This window comes from Rattus norvegicus, chromosome X (assembly GCF_021556685.1).
Source record: "Rattus norvegicus strain SHRSP/BbbUtx chromosome X, alternate assembly SHRSP_T2T, whole genome shotgun sequence".
Taxonomy (NCBI): domain Eukaryota; kingdom Metazoa; phylum Chordata; class Mammalia; order Rodentia; family Muridae; genus Rattus; species Rattus norvegicus.
In genome coordinates, this window is record NC_141554.1 from 144631198 (window position 1) to 144651328 (window position 20131).

General features: G+C 39.9%; 1 pseudogene; it reads right to left on the reverse strand.

The window, feature by feature from the left end:
* The window catches only part of LOC147998380 (large ribosomal subunit protein eL18-like), a 43299-nt pseudogene extending 25429 nt beyond the window's left edge, over positions 1 to 17870 (reverse strand).
* Between the last annotated feature and the right edge of the window lie 2261 nt (positions 17871 to 20131).

Here is a 20131-nt window from a genome sequence, read left to right on the forward strand (position 1 = left end):
AATTGTTCTGCAAGGTCCTGGAAGAGAGCTGTAATTTTATTTCAAAATATGGCAGTATCTAGAAGTTTTTATGGCTTTGTTGCTTATTTGAAATAAAAATAGAATAGGATTATTGACTTTCATGTCTTCCTTGTTATTACCGCTGCTGTAATGAACATGCCCACATAAAGGCAGGCAGAGCACGCAAGCTGTGGTTGCTTTTTGTTTGCTGGGATTCTCCCCTCACGTGCCTCATAAAGGATGCTAGGATGTTTGCCTTGATTGTTGAATATTTTAAATATGACCAAGAAGCACTGTTCCAGCTAGCCATACTTTCAAGTTTGTATTTTCATTTTTTGAAAGAAAATAGGATTTATTTTTAGTAATTTTATTACATTTCTTCTTTTTTGAAGTATCACTCCTAGTATCCTTCAATAAGGACAGCATACTTTTTTGTTTCAGAGTCGTGCTTTGTCAACTATATGTGTGGAAAATATTCCACAGATACATAGCTATTTAGGTGGAAATTGTGTTTCTCCGTGTGCTTTTCAGATCCTGCCATTTTGACAAAGTGTCGATGTGATCAGATGTTGGGCTTTTGGACATCAGTAAGCCTGAACGTGTATGATCTGGAAACCTTGATTGATTGCTGAGGGCTTTGTTGTGAACTCGGACTATGCTTTTGGAGGGCTTTGCTTTGGGTTTTCATCCTGCTTTCAGGAAATATTCACATGGTGGCATTTTTATGAGATCAGAACAAGCAACAAAGTAAGAAGTGCGTCAGTTTCCAATAGATGATTTTTAGCTCCTTTGCCCGGCCTTTCTTATGACAAGATTGTGTATCAGTAGGTCACAAAGACCATTTCTGCTTTTAACTTTTCCTCCCAAAGTCAATTTACTAATGCTTCAAAACCTGGCCCAGCCTTATGTGTCACAGCATATTTTCCTGGGGTTTGCAAGTCACCATTCCTTAGAAACAAATACTTGGCTAAAGAGAGCTTATGAAATGACCTGAAGCACGAAAGGTCTCCAAAGGGGTTATTCTGAAAGGGGTCACGGAAATCGCAGCTGCAAGGGCCCCTGATCTGTTTCCTGGCACGATGCGTTCTTTGAAAAGTCTACAGAGGGGTTTTGCATTTGGTATGGTATTTAATTTTTATCGACCAGTTTGCCTACGGGCACGTCTGTGGGAGTTTTCTATCACAAATTTTGTTTTTTTTTTTCCTCCACAATCTTGCTCAAACTCTGCCTGAAAAACCAAAGGGGCATTCTGACCTCTCATTATAAAAACAGGCAAGAAGTTCAGAAAACCTGACAGAATTAGGCAAAACTTTCTTTTCAAAGGTAATTCTGCACAGTTCTAAAAAGTAAACCAGAGAGAGAGAGAGAAAGAGAGAGAGAGAGAGAGAGAGAGAGAGAGAGAGAGAGAATGCGTGCGTGCATGCGTGTGCGTGTGCGTGTGTGTGTGTGGTGTGTGTGGAGAGAGAGAGAGAGAGAGTGTGTGTGTGTGTGTGTGAGAGAGAGAGAGAGAGAGAGAATGCGTGCGTGCATGCGTGTGCGTGTGCGTGTGTGTGTGTGTGTGTGTGTGTGTGTGTGTGTGAGAGAGAGAGAGAGAGAGAGAGAGAGAGAGTTTCAGGGATTGAAAAATAAATACTCATGGTGAAATATGCATAACTTTTAAAACATGATTTTTGATTGGGTGCCAATTAAGCCAAAACCAGTAGAGAGTAGAATTCTAGAAAAGTCATATAGAACTACATACTTTGTCGCTCACCCCCACACACATACACATAACACAGGCAACAAAATAGTTTATATCAAACTTGAAGGCTTGTTTGACTTGGCATTTGGCAGGAATCTAAATTCACAATGGACTTTGCAGCTTAACTGGCCTTCATGCAGTTGTTGATTAGAAATCGCAGTCTTGTTCGTCAGTGTTGCTTGGTGATGTGATTAGGATCAGGGATGACCAGAATTAAATTAAAGAGGTGTTCCAAACTTGACAATTTAAAACATTTCCGCGAACGGATGTGGAGACAATACCAATCTCTCTATTTATGAAATTCCCTTCTCTCGGTTTGAATAGAGAGAACAAAGGTGCTAATGTGCAGTACTGAGAAAGACCAATTATACCCCATGCGTCAGACAGGGCCTAATATGATTCTAAATAATTGCCAAATCAGATGCACATGAATATAGTTTTATTATTTGCCCCAAACCCATTAACATGGCGTTTATAGGATGTAGAACTGGGTGCATTTCTAATGAAGTTTACCTATATCAGCGAATGCTTTGCTTCACCTTACAAAATCTTGGAAAGACAAAATTGGAGGCTCGTTTTGAAACCGTGAGTGCTGTTATTCTGATGGCAAAGGAGCTGCTTAGACAAAGCAACTGGAGCTAGTGTCTCAGGAGCCTAACCCTTTGTACTTTAAAAGACCAGTCATTTTTTCACCACTCTCCCATGTTTTACCACACTAGACTCCTATTCATAGTTTGAGAAAGTTCACATAGCCCCATATTTTTCTCTGGAGGAAATTAAGACCCAGAAAGACAAGTAGTCAGTTTGTTGCAGAAAACCAGGATGCTACTGATAGCACCCTGAAGGCTTCTACAGTGGCTGACAGTTCTTGGTTAGCCCGGTCCAGTGATTAAAAAACAAACAAACAAACAAACAAACAAACAAACAAACATATTTTAGATTAGCTGATGACATTAACTATTGAATGAAAAACAGATTTGTTTGCTTGTTTAAATCAAAATGATTGAATTTTCTGGAATATTGAATACCCTGAATATCATGGTTTCCCAGTGTTCTCCTTGCTGTAGCTCATACCTACCTGGTCTGCCTTGGTTCATGCTTCCTCCTCTGGGCATTCTAACTTAAAACAGTCCACCGACACCAGTGATCACCAAGCTTTCTTGAATCAGAGGTCTAGTTTAAAACTGAAACAAAACAAAACAAAACAAAAATTTCTTGACCCTTTGTCTGTCTTCTCTGCCCCAACAAAGAAATGAATATCCAAGAGTAAATATGCAGTGTTATTCCTCTTTGGAGTCTCAGCAGGCCATAGCATAGTGACTAGCACACAATGTACCCTTCGGAAATTTCTGGGACAGGGAGGGAATGAGAGTTGCTTTACCACTAGACTCATCACAATGGTGATCTGTAGAAAAGCTGTTTAAATGGACTTGTGAGAGGGGAATCAGAATTGCCAATCCTGTTTCCTCCTATTTAAAAGGTTGTTTTCTAATGTGTGTTTTCTTCATTTTATTTGCTATGGAGGCCATATCTACAGAGTTCCAAACAGCTTCAGGAAAGAAGTATCCTTGGACTGATGGTTCATATATATGTGTATATTTCCAGTTGTGAAAACTCAGCCTCCTTAGAGCCTGGGCAGGTCCCAAGGCTTGATAATCACATGAGGTGTTTGAAGTCATGACCTTCAAAGGCACCATTTTTAATGTTACTTGTGTTCTTCTGAAAGATTCCCATCGGTACAATGCCATGTGCATGCTCTGGAAGTGAAGGCTGCTGTAGAATACACTAACCACCAAAGAACTCTCCTACTTTCTTTGCACTTTGTTAGCTCCTATGGTCCATATTAGTCTGATAATATTCATATTCCCAGGATCAGAGACTTCTATCTTATGTCACATTGTAGACACAAAACAGATGTCCTGAGAGACTTGCACAAGGCATATGATCTAATGTTTATAAGTTGCCTGTGTTGTTACTGAATGACAAGGATCTTGGGGACAAATACTGAGCTTTACTACTTTTTATCCCACCTAGTATAGTGAGTCTTGTGTATAGTAAGGGTGTAGCCATTTTTAGTACTAGAATCCAAGTCATCCCCACAATGACTTATGGTATAGAATACAAAAGCCAGTATGATTAGCTTGTTAGACTATCATTCAAAACAAGAGACTTCCAGCATGGCTGTGTACTAGGATATTCAGAGCAATGCAGTTCACATACTTAATTCGAGTATAAATGCCACCAAAGGCATGCTTTGAAAAGATTTTATTTTTAGGAGCTTTGGTGGAGGTATAGAAAAGATGGAATATTGTGTATGTGGGGGGAGGGGGTTCCCTCTCATTATTGACCCGATAAGGATTCAAACTGTTCTGACTCATTAGATTTAACAAAACCCAACAGAATGTACTTGCCAAGTCCCTGGGCCTTTTGTATTATCCTTTACCTAAATTTTTTTCCAGCTACTAAGTGCCAGAAATAGGCACATCTAGAGAAAGTGAGCGCATTTCCCTCCACAATATGACAATGCTGTCTGACAGCTATTAGAACTTGAAATTCAGGGGCTTGTAAAGTAATTCTTCAAGAGTAGTTCATTTCAAATAAAAGCATTTGCTCCTTTCTTTCTTTTTTCTCCATGGAAATTCATTTAAAATACTTTTGTGTTTCTATGATCATTAGGTATACACTCTCTGTTCTTATACTTAAAATAATTTATTACTGTAAACTAGTTTTAGAAATTTAGTACCAGGGGCCTGCAGTGCTGGCTCAGTGTTTAAGAGCACTGGCTGCTCTTCTAAAGGACCCAGGTTCAAACCCCAGCAACCACATGGCAGCTCTCAACTGTCTGGAACTCCAGTTCCAGAGGATCTGGCACCATCACACCAATGCATATAAAATAAATGCATTTTTTAGAATAGAAAGAAATTGAGTACCAGGACAACTTGAACAAGACATATGTATGTGACATTTTGTTTTTAACAAGTTATGTCAAAAAAAAAACATTTTGCTTTTGTTCTCTGTTGTGTAGAGTTTGGATGTCTTCCTCTCCAGTATGTTTCTAGTGGGAGATGTTGAGGGATGATGAATGCTATGGTGCATTGTAAAATGGTAGTGATTCCGAATCTAGAAAATTCTTTTTTCCTTTCTGAAGGAAGAATGTTCCTCCTTTTACTCAAAATAAATTGCGTTTTCATTTGTAGCTCTGCACTTTCAATTAATGAAAACCTCAGAAGTTGCCCAACCTCTCCAGGTCCTTTGTGGACATCCATTAAATGAGTATTCAGAGTAGGTCCTGAACTCATAGAGTTGTAGAACATTTAATGAACTAATGCAGTTGAAGTGCTTCAACCAGAGTACAGCGCAGTAAACAGCATTTGAAAATATTAGCAATAGGAATATTTGATTCCTAGTTCAGTCCTAAGTGGTGTTTGCTGCTCTGACTCAAGAGAGCCAGAAGAAAAGGAAGTGGCTCTTCTCTGACTGGAGCTATAAAAAGATTCGAGGCTTTTAGAAGTACAGTCAGTCCCTAACTCTGCCCTCCTTCCTGGGGAACGGTAAGAAATGATCAGAAACTATCCTGCAGAAAAATAACCCTGAATCGCAACAAGCCACAGCTACTGAAACTACTGGAGAGGTTGGCTATGCAAGTCCCTGACCTATGCATTCCCTCCCCTCCCAACAAGCAGTCAACATAGCCTTTTTTTTTCTGGGAAAGAGATTGTTGTGCACACCTAAAGGGCAATTTTGGTGCTAGTTTTATGTATAATCATTTATCATTTCGTTGAGTACTCTTGAGGACCAGAGCAATAGTTTGCTCTTGGGAACAGCAAAACACTTCAGCAGTTTTTCATTTTCAAAACTAAAAATTGTTTCTTGAGTTTTTTTTTTCCTTTAAGTAAACCTTTACTTTCTAGCCAATCTTTGTGAGGGCGCTTTTAGACTTGAAAAGTTCACGTTGAGATTGCAAGTGCCTTTGGTGCATCTGGCAGTGTGCCCTCACGTGGAGGAGCTTTAAGGCACTAGGTGTACCTCACACCTCCAGAGGGAGTGGAGCAGAACAAGGAGAATCAGAACACCCACCAACAGCTATTGCCTGGCATTCATCTTAATCAAGGTTTGGAAATACATGGCTTTAATTAATTTAGGCTTCTTTTCAATAATTTATTTTGTTGATATACAATCTCATTTGTTAGCTCAGGCTACCACAGCACTTACTATTCTATCCATGCTGGCCTGAAACTCACAGCAAGACTCTAGTGCTCAGCTTTCACTTCTCATTCATTCCTTTTTGTTGCTTTTATTACTGTTTTTTAGATGTGGATTCCTGTACCCTAGGGTGACCTGGAACGTAACTATGTAGCCAAGCACAACTTCCTGCCTTCTCTCCTAAGTGCTTGGTTCATAGGCATCCATTACCATACTTGATCTAAGACACCATAGCTTCTGTAATGCTGGGGGTGTCAAACCTCAGAATTCATGTGTGTTACTCAAGCACTCTATCAATAAACTGTATTGTGTCTCCAGCTTTTCACAGTTTTTCTCTTTCTTTTTTAATTCCCGAAGAGTTCTATGTTATAAAAAGACTATTATCTTCTCTTGGCCAGCAAGGAAATGCATGTCCAGGAGGTTAAGAGACTTTGCTAAGGGGAACTTGGCTGAGAAGTAATCAAAATGGAAATCAGAGCCAAGGCTGGTTGTGCTTTTGTGCTCATGCTTTGAACTCCTGTGGCACCATCTTCCTCTTGATAACTTTAAAATACTGAATTTCCCTTTCCCACCCTTCATGATATCTATTCAGTCTCAATCTCTCATCTTTGTCTCTGAGGACTTCAGTCTCACTTTTTGGAGGGAAACTGAAGAAGGGGAAAGATGATGACTTCCCCAGGTCAGGCCAAGCAACAACCCCTCCTAACCTCCAAGTCTCTGAGTTATGGTGTGACTCATTATCTCATATTGTGGGCCTTCTGAGAATTAACCTCAGGCCTTGCTCTGCTGGTTACTGCTAATGGGAACCCAAGTTTCTCTGACTTCTTTGCCTTTTCTTCTGTAATAGAAGTTAGTGCAATCTCACAGGATTGGTAAGCAATGGTTTAAAGTAAGCACCGCATAAATCACTGTGTTGCTAAAGACTCCATCTAAGCACCCAGCATTTGGTGCTTCAATTGCTGCTTCTATAAGTTGCCAGTTTGTATGGGTTGAAGCAATTTACCTAAACTTCAAAATGACAGGTGCTTCGTATAGGTGCTTCTAGGAGGACCAAGTAGATTAATATGGTTAGTGTCTTTAGACAGGCCTTGTCCCAAAATAAGTGGTCCATTATTTTCCTATTATAAATTGTGCTCAAGACATAAAGGGTGGCGGCTCTCATTTCTCTAGTATTCAGCACAAGTCCGACTTGCATTTAGGAATAGACCCAGTCTACATAGTTTCTGAGGACTCTTTAACCGTAGCTCTAGCTTAGATTTGAACTCCCAATATGTCAAGATACAGTGGTCAATACTCTGTAGTCTGAAGTCCCAAGATAGTTTTTTCTCCAAGATAGAGAGACAGGATCTTCAAGTGAAATTATATCATTACTGTCAGGGAGACAGGAAAGAGACTGAGTCTGGAACCCCAGGGTATAGATGTATGGAACAGCATGATAGAAGAAGATATTTAAATAACCCTGGAAGATCTGTGCATGAATGCATTTCTTTCTCTCTCTCTCTCTCTCTCTCTCTCTCTCTCTCTCTCTCTCTCTCTCTCTCTCTCTCTCTCTCTCTCTCTCTTTCTGAGTCCATTACCACTACTGCCACCACAAAATTTCCAGAAATAGAGCTGGCCTAACTGTATATCACTGGTCTTTCTCCTTGCAAGCCTTCTAGAGGTTCTGAGGAATACTCCTCTTCTGTTTGGTCATGGCTCAGCCACAGACAGCACAGAATGGTGGAAAGGATAAAGGATAGAGAATATCTACCATGGGATTAAGATTGATTGCCTGCTTCAGAGTGGGGTGCTAAAGATGGCAGGGGCAGCTTTGCATTTCTGTGACGAAATCTTCCTGAGGAATTCTGGGCAGTTCATAGCTGAACAAGACTGCTGAAGCAGTGTTAGGTATGGCTGGCCATTTCGTTGTACAGAATTCAAATTCTGTGAAGACAGGGACTGACTTGGTTCAGAACTGTCTACTTAACCCAGTGCTTGGCACAAACACAAGAAATAGGTCATGGATGTATATAGTGTTCCTGACTCAAAAAGAAAGGAAACCTACTAAGAGGGCATTATAGTTTTCTTCCCCCAAAGGCATTGGGGGGAGCATTAATTCTCACCATCCATTATGGACTTCAGTGGAAACAGAAAAAAAAATAACAAGACAAAACAAAAAACCAGTAACAACAATTGAAACCCCAATCTTTTCTAGCATCCATCTTTTATCCTCAGCTTTTCTGCCAGACAAAGGCAATTTCAGGCCACCATTGTTTCTGCTCAATTCAAGTTATAAGGTTTCTTTCCTCAATTTTCTCCTTCCTACAGAAACTTGATTGCGGCTGGATATAGCATTTATGTAAATTTCAAGTGCCACTCCTATTTGTCTCTGGGCTAACTTAATGGATTGTGTTAATCTCAATCAGGTCTGCCACTCAGTACTCTTATCCCCTTCACCTTTCACCCTAATTGCCAATTTTCCTTGAGGACCCGGCAGTAGCAGCCCTATTGATTCCTTCTTCTTCTTCCTTCACCAGTGGACATCCATTTCATTTGATTATTCCTAGAAACAGTAAGTGGATGATTTCATATGTTACTGATATGCAATAACCCCATGCAGCCACCATAAAACCATAGCATTACTCCCAAAATGGTCTGTCTATACATCTACACACAATAATCATGGCAGAATCTCTCAAATGTGTTGTTAATGGGAAAGAGCTTATCTAAAAGGAGAGAGATGGTATAATAATATACTACAAATTCATTTATGTGAAATCTGAAGACCAGTGAAAGTTAATCTGATTAGCCCTACAGGGGAGTTACTGGGAGGGGGAGCTAGAGGGATTTTGAGAATGCTGCAAATATTTTCTCCCTTGGTATGTTTGTAGGTTATAAAAGCATGGCTAAATTTTGAAATTCCATAAACATAAACACTTTTCTTTTGTTCACATGTCTTTATATATGTTATACTGCAATAAAAATTTCCCCAAAGCCATCTGTTAGACCTCACTCTGTGTAAATTCCAGATGAATTAGATGATTGTGTGAAATTGGGAGCTCTTAGTTCTTCCAAAGAGATCAGATAATAAAATCGGAAGTGGGCTCTGTCGCACTTGGACAGTTTGGGTGACTAGAAACTCTAGCTCATGCTTGGGTGCTTCCCTGGGCTTTTTCAAGTCTTTCTCTGCCTGCTGACCTTCCATGGTTCAAGTGCACTTTCCCACAAAATGTCAACGTGTTTCTCGTCCCTTGCATTAATATTTACCAATTATAGGGAAAAAATTCCCATGACCAAAATGCATAGACATAATTTAGATATTTATTTGTTAATCTCCATGGGGCTACATATAAATATTCAAGTCATACCTTTAAAGTAAACAGAATACAATAATCAGAGAGGATAGAAGAAAAAGGCAGGTCCATGATCAGGATGGGTTTCATTGTTCTTACTGTGGTGTTTCTAGACCCACTCTGTATACACACATTTAAGAGGAACACTTGAACTAGGAGTTTCCAAATTTCATACTGATGTAACATAGACTCTTCTTTGAATGAAGACCAGTAACTCAAATACTTACATAGGTTTTAAAGGTTGCTACTTTAAAGAATCAGTAAACCCAGGGCATTTTTTGACATAACATTCATACCTTCCACTATTTATGAATTGAGTTTAGAGACCTATGTCATAGTGATTCAAAATTTTGCTGAGGAATGAATTTGAATTATATATACTTCAGAACCAGTATGATAGAGTGATTTCTTTCATCAGAATATGATGGTACTTAGGAGAAACGTAGAAGTTTTATGGAGGAAATTATATGTCAATTATATAATACTGGGATTTGTGAATTGGAAAAAGGTTGGAGACCATGTTTTCTGGATACTCTTCCCGAATGTCAGGGGTCCATTGTAATTTAATTTTACACCATAATTACCATAGATTTATTTTAGTCTTCAGCTATGTATTTGTCTTTAGAAATCATTTCATCAAGACGCTCCTAACTGTAAGGCATTCAGCTAAGTACTACTGGGAGATGGAAATAGATTCAATAGAAAATGATCAGATTTTTATGACAAGGAAACAAGAGTTAACATAAAGTGAAAAACTTGAAGATAACCGTGCCTCTTAGCTCAGGTCTTCACTGATGTGTTTATTTTGGCAGAGGGCAGGTGAACTTACTTATTCTATGGCTTTTGACAGGTTACCTTCCTGTTCTAGTCCTTGGTAAAGTGAGGAGGTTGGACTAGTAGGTTGGAATCTGATCTTATGAGCTTACAGGAGATGACTACCCAAAGCTACGGACTCCCTTTAAGCTCTGTTTGTTTTGGCGTGCATGACGCAGAAAATGGGGATTTGTAAATGTCATCTCTGAGTAGTCAAGGAGTTGAAACCATCCAAATATGAAGCTGCATCTGAAATAGCTTTTTACCCAGGAAAGATGTAAACCTAATAAGATTTAAATGACCAAGCATATGACTCATACACTTTTATCAGTTTTGGAACTTCTGTCCAAAGTGGTGAGAATGGAACATAGGCAGTGACTTGCTAAGAAAGTGCACTACAGATTAACTGTACTCCCAGCCCTGGGATAGCTTTTACATTCTTTGGATGTTTTTGACTGAAAAAGAAAAATGATTTTCAATCTGATCCTTTTTTTTTGAATGCTGATATTTAGTTACTGGAACTAGAGGAATGGACTGAGGGTCTGTTTTTCATTTTATGAGTCTCAGTGAATGAAAGGCAGCGACCCAGAAAGTTTGCTGTCTTAGGAGATAGGAGTGCAAGGTGAGGAGTACTATCCAATCCACAATCATAAACCACTCAGAACTAAAAGAGAGGGAGCATGGCTTTCTCTCCCACTGGCTATATGGGCACACCCAAGATTGAAAGAAGACTTATTGAAGATGCATATTCATACACAGTAGAATGCTATTCAGCAATGGCATGAAGGGTCCTGTCGTTTATGGCAACTTGGATAAATGTGGAAACATTATATAAAGTGAAATAAGTCATTCACATAAAGAAAATCACTCCACTATCTCACTCCTATGTGGAATCTTAACAAGTTGATACACAGAGATATAGAAATGGATCAGTTGTTAAAGGCCCATAGCCAAAAGGATAAAAGCTAATTCACAATCAGGAGTACAATAATAGTTATCAAGCCCTGGGATGTCTAAGGAGGAATTAGTAAATGCTTTCAAAACTCACAAAGTTTCAACTAGAAAAGAGGAGTAAGTTCAAAACCCTATAGTTAATGTTGGAAACAGGAAACACAATATTCCATTCTTGAAAGATAGTAAGGTTTCTCACGGTAAAAATGATAAGTGTTTCATCATCTATATCTTTAATTAATTAGATTTCATAGCATAAGTATACACATCAAAATGTCAAGTGGTACATGATAAATACATATGATTTTATCTATGAATTAAGAATTAATTTGAAGCCTCTATTGTTTAAAATACATAAAGTATACATATTATTGAAATATATTTATATTATGCATATATATGTATATATACATATTAGATACCTGCTATGTGCTAGATGATGGGCCTCTATGAAAACAAGAAGAAAGGCTTAGCCTTATAGATCTGACTATAACACACAAGGACTGGCATCATGTCACAAAAATAGCTCTAAAACCAGAACAGAGAGGAAATGGTGCTCAGGGAGTACAGTATGGAATGCGGAGCTTGGCTAGGTCAGGAAAATCAACAAATGCCTCTCTGGTGCTGGAGTGAGAACTGAATGGCACACACGAGCTAGCCAGATGGCATGGTAAGGGCAGGTCTGAAGGATCTGTGAGAAGACAGAACTTAGTACAAGAAACAAAAAGCAAGCCATTGTGAGTAGAGAAGAGAGCATACGGCTGTGGGGAGATCAAGATATGGCTGCAGCTGTGCAGGGTGTTTGTCTACAAAACAACTGAAACTTATGGGAGGGCCTTAAGCCTGAGAAGACATGTTTACATTTGTGGTTTAAGTCTGGTTGCTGGCAGGGGGTGGCTGAGATGAAAATGTAGACTCAAACAACAGGTCAAGGAATTGAAGTGAGGCTGGTAAGAAGAACCTACCAAAAGCAGAAACTAGAAAACTAGTCTCACCCAAGCAGCCAGTAGGAGAGTCCTCTGAGAACCCAAGACGCTTTGCTGACTGATAAAGACCTTAAAGAGGTCAGGGAGCAACGGAGGTCCTGCTTTTTACATTAGGTCCTGAAGTTAACAGCTAACTTGCTTAATCACTTACAGGTCCTGACCTCCATCTAAGAAGTGCGATACTATTTTCTCAAACGTTTGTCACTGGAGAACACACCCCAAAAAATATACTTCTATCTTGCAAAGGCCCGATTCCGCAGTACTTATGACATCTCTGCTAGGAATCTCACAGCTAGTTTCACAGTACTAGTTACCTAATATTGTATAGCAAGTTACTCAAAAAAAAAAAAAACAAAAACAAAAACAACAACAAAAAACAAAAAAACCAAAAACACACTCAGCCAAGATAGAGCATATTTAATATGTAACAAGCTCCAGGTCATAAAGTCAGGAACGGCTTACCTGGGTCTTCTCTTTCAGGGTCTTTCCCAAGATGCAATTAAGATTAGGGTCATATTTGAAGTTTGCACTGGGGGGAAAACCCACTTCCAAACTCATGATCATTTAGCAGAACTTAGTTCCTAAGAACTATCAGACTAAGGGTCTCAGTTCCTTGCTGGCTGCTGGCTGGTTGTTACTATTAATTCCTTGTCCTGTTTGCATGTCCATCATGCCACCTTCTTCATCAAACTGTGACAGCCAATGAAACAATAGGAGACCCTTGATGCTTGTTCCCTGAGACTTTTTGTCAAAGTATGATCTGTACATAAGAGGCAATTGGCACACAATATTTATGAAAGACTGTACATTAGTGCCCAACTTTATGATCCAAGTTGTGAAGGAGTAATAGAGTTTTGATGATGAGAGTTGGTGAAACAAGGAAGAGAAAGGCATTGCCAATGAGGAATATAGGGTATACCATGACATGGAGGTAGAATAAGTCTGGTCTCTTGAGAACCATTGCAAGCAGCTGCCTGGACAGAGGAGAGTGTAAGTATTGAAGAGGCAGAAGAGAAAGCAGCAGGACAGGACAGCAGATCCCAGTCTATCTTAACGATTTAAGAGGGGCTCAGTTTGGGGAGAAAAGAAGCATCTTCTCTGCACTGACTGTTCCTATCAGTGCCCAAGAAGCTGACCATGTGACTGACTGACCCTCAAAGGGATCCATGTGGACAAATTTGCACTTTGGGACACAAACTGCGTTTGGTCTCCCTTGCAGTATAATTTTAGGTGTTCATTATTAGTTTCAGGTTGTTTTTCAGAACATTCTCCTTCTGGAACAAAATAATTGGGTGGCAGCTCGTCCTTTCCTGCTTTACATTTCTTTTGTTCCTAAATAGAAGCACAAAAGCTTTGTTTCTGGCTATTGTATATAGCTTCCTTTTTAGGGTCAATACGAAATGTTTTTCTCTCCTGAGTGGTCTCTTAACCCTGAGCAGTCCCGCCCCACCCCCCCTCAATATACAAAAACTGTAAACTAATAAAATAGTTATCATCACTAAGTAGTTCAAAATGACGGAGATGGTGCACTTTATTTCTAGTTCTCTATGGGGATTAAAAGTGATTTGGGGAAATAATTTGCTTTGTTCCAGTCCCTAGCACAGCAACACATAGCATGTGATAAATGTGCCCAGCAGATGACTGACTGAGCGCAATGCCAATGATTTTTAAATGTGACAAGGAATTTCACTTGACCTAGCACAATTTTACCCAGTTCCTTGCGCAAAATGAGAAATCAATCCAGATACAAATTGCATTTGTATCATTTTAAACTGCTCTGGGGGATCGCCACCTCCCAGGTAGAGGCTCCATATAACAATAAGCCAGTTTATCAAAGATGGGATTTACTGCTCCTTGTCTTTCTATTAGGGAGGAATTACGCTAAGCCCAGCAGCAGACATTTTGTGTTACCATGGCAGCCCATATTTCCTGCAGGGTTGTGACCCCTAATGACTACAGTGGGAAGGCAGGAAAAATAGAGACTCTTTGAAGATTAGTAAATAAATGCATTACTTATGCAAACCGTCTCTGAGATGGCCTCACAGTACAGAGGAAGAATGAGGAAGCTCTTCAGACTGAGCAAATGGTTGTGTGTAAATACCTGCATTGGAAGAAAACAAATCACCTTTCATTTGATTATTCTTCTAAAAGTCTGTTGGGCCTGATGATAAAAGTAGTAGAAACCGGACTTCATACTGAGAAAACAGTATTATTGTTCATGAAGATGCAAACAGAAATTGATGTTTCCTTTTCATTCCAAACAGCTAATTTTCCCCCATTGGCCCTTCGGATTTACTATGGTTCCTGGAATGATTTTCCAGTTTTGCTCAATGAATCACAGATGGACTGGAGAGGGAATAAGCATATGCAATTTCATGAGAGCATAAAGAATGCATTCCCCCCTTTCTTGTTAAAAGTGGCTTGGTATTTTTTTAACCAACTTGGTTTGTCTTAATTAACCTGCTACATTGTGTTGAGTCTACAATTTGTAAGGTAAATGTCCTTATTGTATGAATGTCCTCTTAGTGTAAATGTTCTTTGAAGTCACATCTGTATTTATTCAGGTAAGATGTGTTTATTTGCTGCCCAGTGAGGACTAATGTTCAAGGTACTGCATTCAGATTAAATTGGACCTAAATTTGTATTATTTGGGTAGACCAAATATAAGAGGATTGCATTTTGTGCCATATCTTCCATTGCTTTTCAAATGCATTACATTAGATCACAGAAAGAGGGAAATGTGGTAGATTAAAAAAAGTTAATAACACAACTATATTTCTTGTCTGTTTTGTCACAATTTATTTTTATTAGAAGTATTTATTCATGGGGACGATATTCTGTCTCAGGCAGAGTTCTAGCCATTGCCTATAAGGTTGTACATGAGCCCTGACTGTTTTCTTGAGTACAGTGTGGCCTAACAGTGAATGGCTCTATCTGTTCCGTGGGACTGATATCTGCCTTATCTGTGGTCTGTGGTTTAAAAAATAAAAGACTGTATCTGAGGGAGCAGTCCTGGTGGAATGCATTGATTTGGGCTGACTTGATAGTTGTCTTCTTCCTGATTCTTGTATCCAGAGCATTGCTCTCATCTCAGTGATGGTCCCTTTCTTTTCTCCCTTAGTCTTCTGATATTGTGTCCTACTGAACATTCTGTGCTCTTCTCATAATCAGGAAGATCTTCCAAAGCTGAAATTTGGACAGTTGACATTTTAAGTAGTAGGGGTATCAACTCATTGCACAGATTAACTCTGCCCCCTTCTTTAGAAATTAGGATACCCTCACTATCCATGCTCCCAGACTAAGAAAAGGTTGCCAGTCTAAGGAAAACCTAGACTAACATTAGAAAACACCTCTATTACCCCCAACCCCTACCAGCCTTCAATTTGGTTCTCATAGCCTTTAGTACATCTACAGTGGATCTGTTGGGTAACTTGAACAGTATTTGGAAGCTTGGAATGTCTTTGGCCAAAAGTGCTAAACAAACTTTTTGAAAAATATTTCTATTCTCAGAGGTACCATTTAGCATTAGGGACACGTTGGAGGCAATGCCCTGTTTCATGAAAAAGATCAAAGCCTCACCTCTGACATAACCCAAAACATTCCTGAACTTCAGTTTGAAGTTCTGACATTCTAGGGGAGAAACACAGAAGTGTAATATGGACAGAACAGAATCTTTTCTATCAGTTTCTTTTCCACATCAGCACGAACAACTTATAAACATGAGGGGATTCAGAACAAGGACACCACAGTGAGAGGGGCATGCCTGAGAAAATAAGAGGGGTCAACAAGTTGGAGGCACCTTAGAACTGATGCTGTGTCTGCAAGCTGACTAGCTGAAGGGTGGTAAGCCTTGCTTTGCCTGATTTTGCTTGTAGGATCACTATAGGCTATCCATCTTGTGGCCTCTGACGCAGCATACCACTGCCTAGCTGGAAGGCAGAGGAATAAACACCTCTATTCATCAAGTGAGGGCCCAACAGACCATAACTCTGTTCCTATCTTTTAGAGACAGTAAATTAGCATCATAAGTCATGGTAAGAATATTTATGAAAGCCTTTTTCCAACTTAAGATTGTCTAGTTCTGCAATAAACTTCCAGAGAACTGCTTCTAAAGGAACCCACTTACTATTTTATCCTTTCTTGCCTCTGGTTTTCTGTCAAATAATTCTATCTACTCCTTCGACCATGGCCTGAGTAGGAGGAGAGAGCTGTTCTTTATGTCCCTTTGCAAATTTTCTGAGATGATGAGGCCTAATTGCATAGCAGCTGTGAAGCTGTCAAACATGGGGCTGGGAAAGCTCTGGGGACTGGCACCAAAGAATGGGCATATGGAGAGAGCTGTGACAGTGAACACAAGGTTGCTGCCTCCACCTCTCTACTACCTGTTCCCTCCAGGTTCCAGGCAACTTTCCCAGACACCTCAGTGCACTTGAAACCCAGAAAGAGCATGAATGGATGTGGATTTCCCTGCCCTACGAAAGGGATGGGAGGAGGGACTGTCAACCATCTGCTTCTCTTGTGTTAGCCACTGGACTTGGTCTGAATTTTACTTCTGTCTATAGCTGTGCATCCCACAGACTCTGGAGGGAGACTTCAAATCTGTTACTGCTTTGGAAGTGAGCTTGTAGCTGGAAAAGGCACCAAGGAGATGGGCAAATATTCTTAGTGTTCCCTGGACTGTAGGGGAAATCTTTCAAAAATTATTTATGGATGGACTGGAGAGCAGCATTCTTCCTCCGGGCTGGGAGTGCTCATGACGGAAAATAGACTTTAATAATGTTTGTGGCATTCAAGAATTACTTTGCAGGCAATCTCCATGACAAGCCTGCTGGTGGGATCTGATGGCAATTCTAGAGGGAGGGAAGAAAAATAGGGCTGTTGAAAGAAATTGGGGCTCAGAAACTAGAAGAAGACAGGCAGATGACAGGATGATGGATGCAGCATGTGGAGCTGCAGAGGGACTCCCAGGAGAGGATTCCATTAACCAGCCAGGATGAGGCAGCCAGCAGCGGCTTGAAATCAAGGAGCAGTCCAGAAGCCATCATTCCCAGGTTGGCTACCAACACCCAGGAAAGAGCTCATTGGAAGTAATTGCGAGGACGGCAGAATCACCAGGCCAACACTGCTGTGGCCTATGCAAACCACTTTGCTTCGCATCGGATTAAATCTTCATTTCTGACTTCACATGTGAAATAGAAGGCATTTTGGGAAACGTGGAACATTATGCAGAAACAAAATATTCCCCCAAACCTGACAACTGGTGATAACCACTGTTAGTATTTATGGCCCTGGATTTTCCACTGTAGGCTGCATAATTTGACTATTGTGAGTAATTCGGCTGTGAGTATGAGTGTGCAGATGTCTCTTTGGCATCCTGATGTCAGTTCCTTCAGATATGTATCCAGAATTGAGATTAGTGGATTAATGCATCAACACTAGTCCTGTTTCCAGCATTGTGAGCATCTGTACTGGTTCGCCTAATGGTGGTATCAATTTATTTTCCCACCAATAGTATACAATGATTTCCTTTCTCTACACTCTGACTGTAGAGAAATGGAATTTCCAAACAAAATCAAATATGTTGTTTTCTGCCGCAGCCCCTCCTTCTCTAAATAGGCTTTTCTTGCCATTGGAAAAGTTAAACATACCAAAAATAGTCACTCAACATTTTAAAAAATAATGCCCTCCTAGTTGACATTGGTGTCCCACTGAGAACCCATTGTCCTTGCTTCTTTTTGATCAGGCAAGACCTGTTTGCACCTCAGGACCATTGTCTTTGATGGCATCTTTCTGCTGGAAAGATGTTCCTCCAGTAAGCTGAATGACACTTTCTCTTACACCCATTAGCTCCCAGACAAAGCTCTTCAGTGCAGAGTCCTTTTCTTTGTTTCTAGCTACAACAGTTTTCCTGGCTTGTTAATCTCTGGCTTTAGCTACTTCTTAGGTTTTTTTTTTTTCATGATAATCTGAATATTCAACCTATTCTTACCTGATCTGTTTATTTTCTTACACAGCCTTTGTTCAGCTGATTCAATAGATGCTCTAAAAGAACAGGGACTTTTTCTTATGATGATCCAGTTCCTGGGTTGGTAACTAGTTTCTGGGTTTTAGCTGGTGCTCAGTAAATATCTGTCTTTAGAGTGTCTGGTTGTCAACTTGCCTTCCTTCCTACGTACCCCACCAACACTGTCTCCCATCAAGATCAGAACAATGATGTGTTCTGTTTCACCTCAGTAATGGAAGGGTAATTGTTGTTTTCTCTTCTCTGAGGCCTTTCTTATTATGAGAAAATGCAAGCAGCGAGCTTGTTACTTGCCCATACCATCCCTATATTTAGCTTTGTCTTTTGTTCCTATCAATAGTAAGGATTTATAAATCAGGAATCAAACTTTCCATTATTTGATGTTACTGTATTGTTATGAAAGTTTTCCCCCTCCAGAGGAAAAGATGTTTTCTTGGGTTTTTTTTGTGTTAAAAATAATTTTTCAAACAATGTATTTTGATCACATTCTTCCTCTCCTTCAACTCTTGTGACATCCTCTTATCTTCCCAGCTACACACATTATGTTCTTTATCTGTCAAAAACAAAGGCCAAACAACTAAATGAAAATCAAAACAAACAAAAAGCCAATAGGACAAAAAGTTTACTAAAACAGCAAGTATACATATGCATGCATATACCACCACACACCATTACACACACACACACACACACACACACACACACACACACACACATTCACACACTTGAGTTCATTTTGTGTGGGGCAAATACCCCTGGTCTGCCTGAAGTGTGGTTGATATATCCAGTGTTAGTCCATTGAAGAAAAGTGACTCCCCCCTCCCTTCCCCTTTTTCTGCATATATCACGTGGCAAATAGCTTCTTGGCTAAGGGTGGAAGTTTGTGTTCCCTTCCCCTTGTCAGTGCCACGATTTTATCTAGCTTGAAATTATGGAGCTCTAGTGCATGCTGACACTGTCTCTGTAGGGTTATATGCACACCAGCCCTTTTGTGTCCGAAAGATCCTGCTTCCTTGGAGTCATCCACTGTCTATGGCTCTAACAATCTTTCCAGCTTAGAAGAAGAGATCTCCGGGCGGGCATGGGATAAGAGGTTTATGGATGGGAAACCGGGAAAGGGGATAACATTTGAAATGTAAATAAATAAAAGAAATCTGATAAAAAATAAAGAAAAAAAGAAGACGAGATCTCAAGGGAAGGAAAGAAAGGGTATGCAATGCTTGTGACTAGAAGTAGAAGGGGAAACCATTTGAAAAATGAAAAGGGGCATGGAGGACAGCAGTGAGGGGAAAAAACGAATTTGTAAAGAGTATTTTTACAGAGAGAGAGAGAGAGAGAGAGAGAGAGAGGTTAAAAGCCTCAGTTCCTTCACCATACTGAGTTATGACATGATCCCAGGAATCACATAGAAATAAAAAAATATTTGGGGAAGAATGACTTCTGTCTTCAAATTGCGAAGCTCTTCAATAGACTATTCATGGTAACCTGTTACTTCTGTTGGACAGACTCCTTCGTTTTCTTCATTTTCTCTATCACCCTAAGATGCACTAAAACACACAGAAAGATGCAGCTCTTGACTTGTGTAAGAATAACTGATCTCTGAAAGGTTACTTCATCACCTACTATTACAGTGAATGGAAGAGACCATGATTGTTCTATCACCCCCTCTTTAGGTAGAGAGGCTCGGGAGTAAAGGAATAGGCAGTTCTATTCCCAAGTCCTCTGCAATCCTGGGTACACAGTAGGGAGTGATATCAAACTTGACATTTATATGGTGATGGTATCATGGTCCACCCTACAGAAATGTCACCAAACAATATATGCCTCACCATGGTCAGGGGCATCAATGGACTAAGAAATACCCTTTGTCCAAATGTTTGTCTAACTCTGCCGTTTATGATAAGAAAGCAATTGAGTCTGAGTGCTAATTTTTCTGCATGAATACTTTCTGAACAAACCTTGGCTTCTATCTGTTCTCAAGTTCTACCACTACCACTCTGGTACTGAAGCTTCTAGAAGACATAGGGTAAGTCAGTCATCTTATGCTCTGCCCTCCTATGTAAGTAACTCTTGGCTTTGAAAC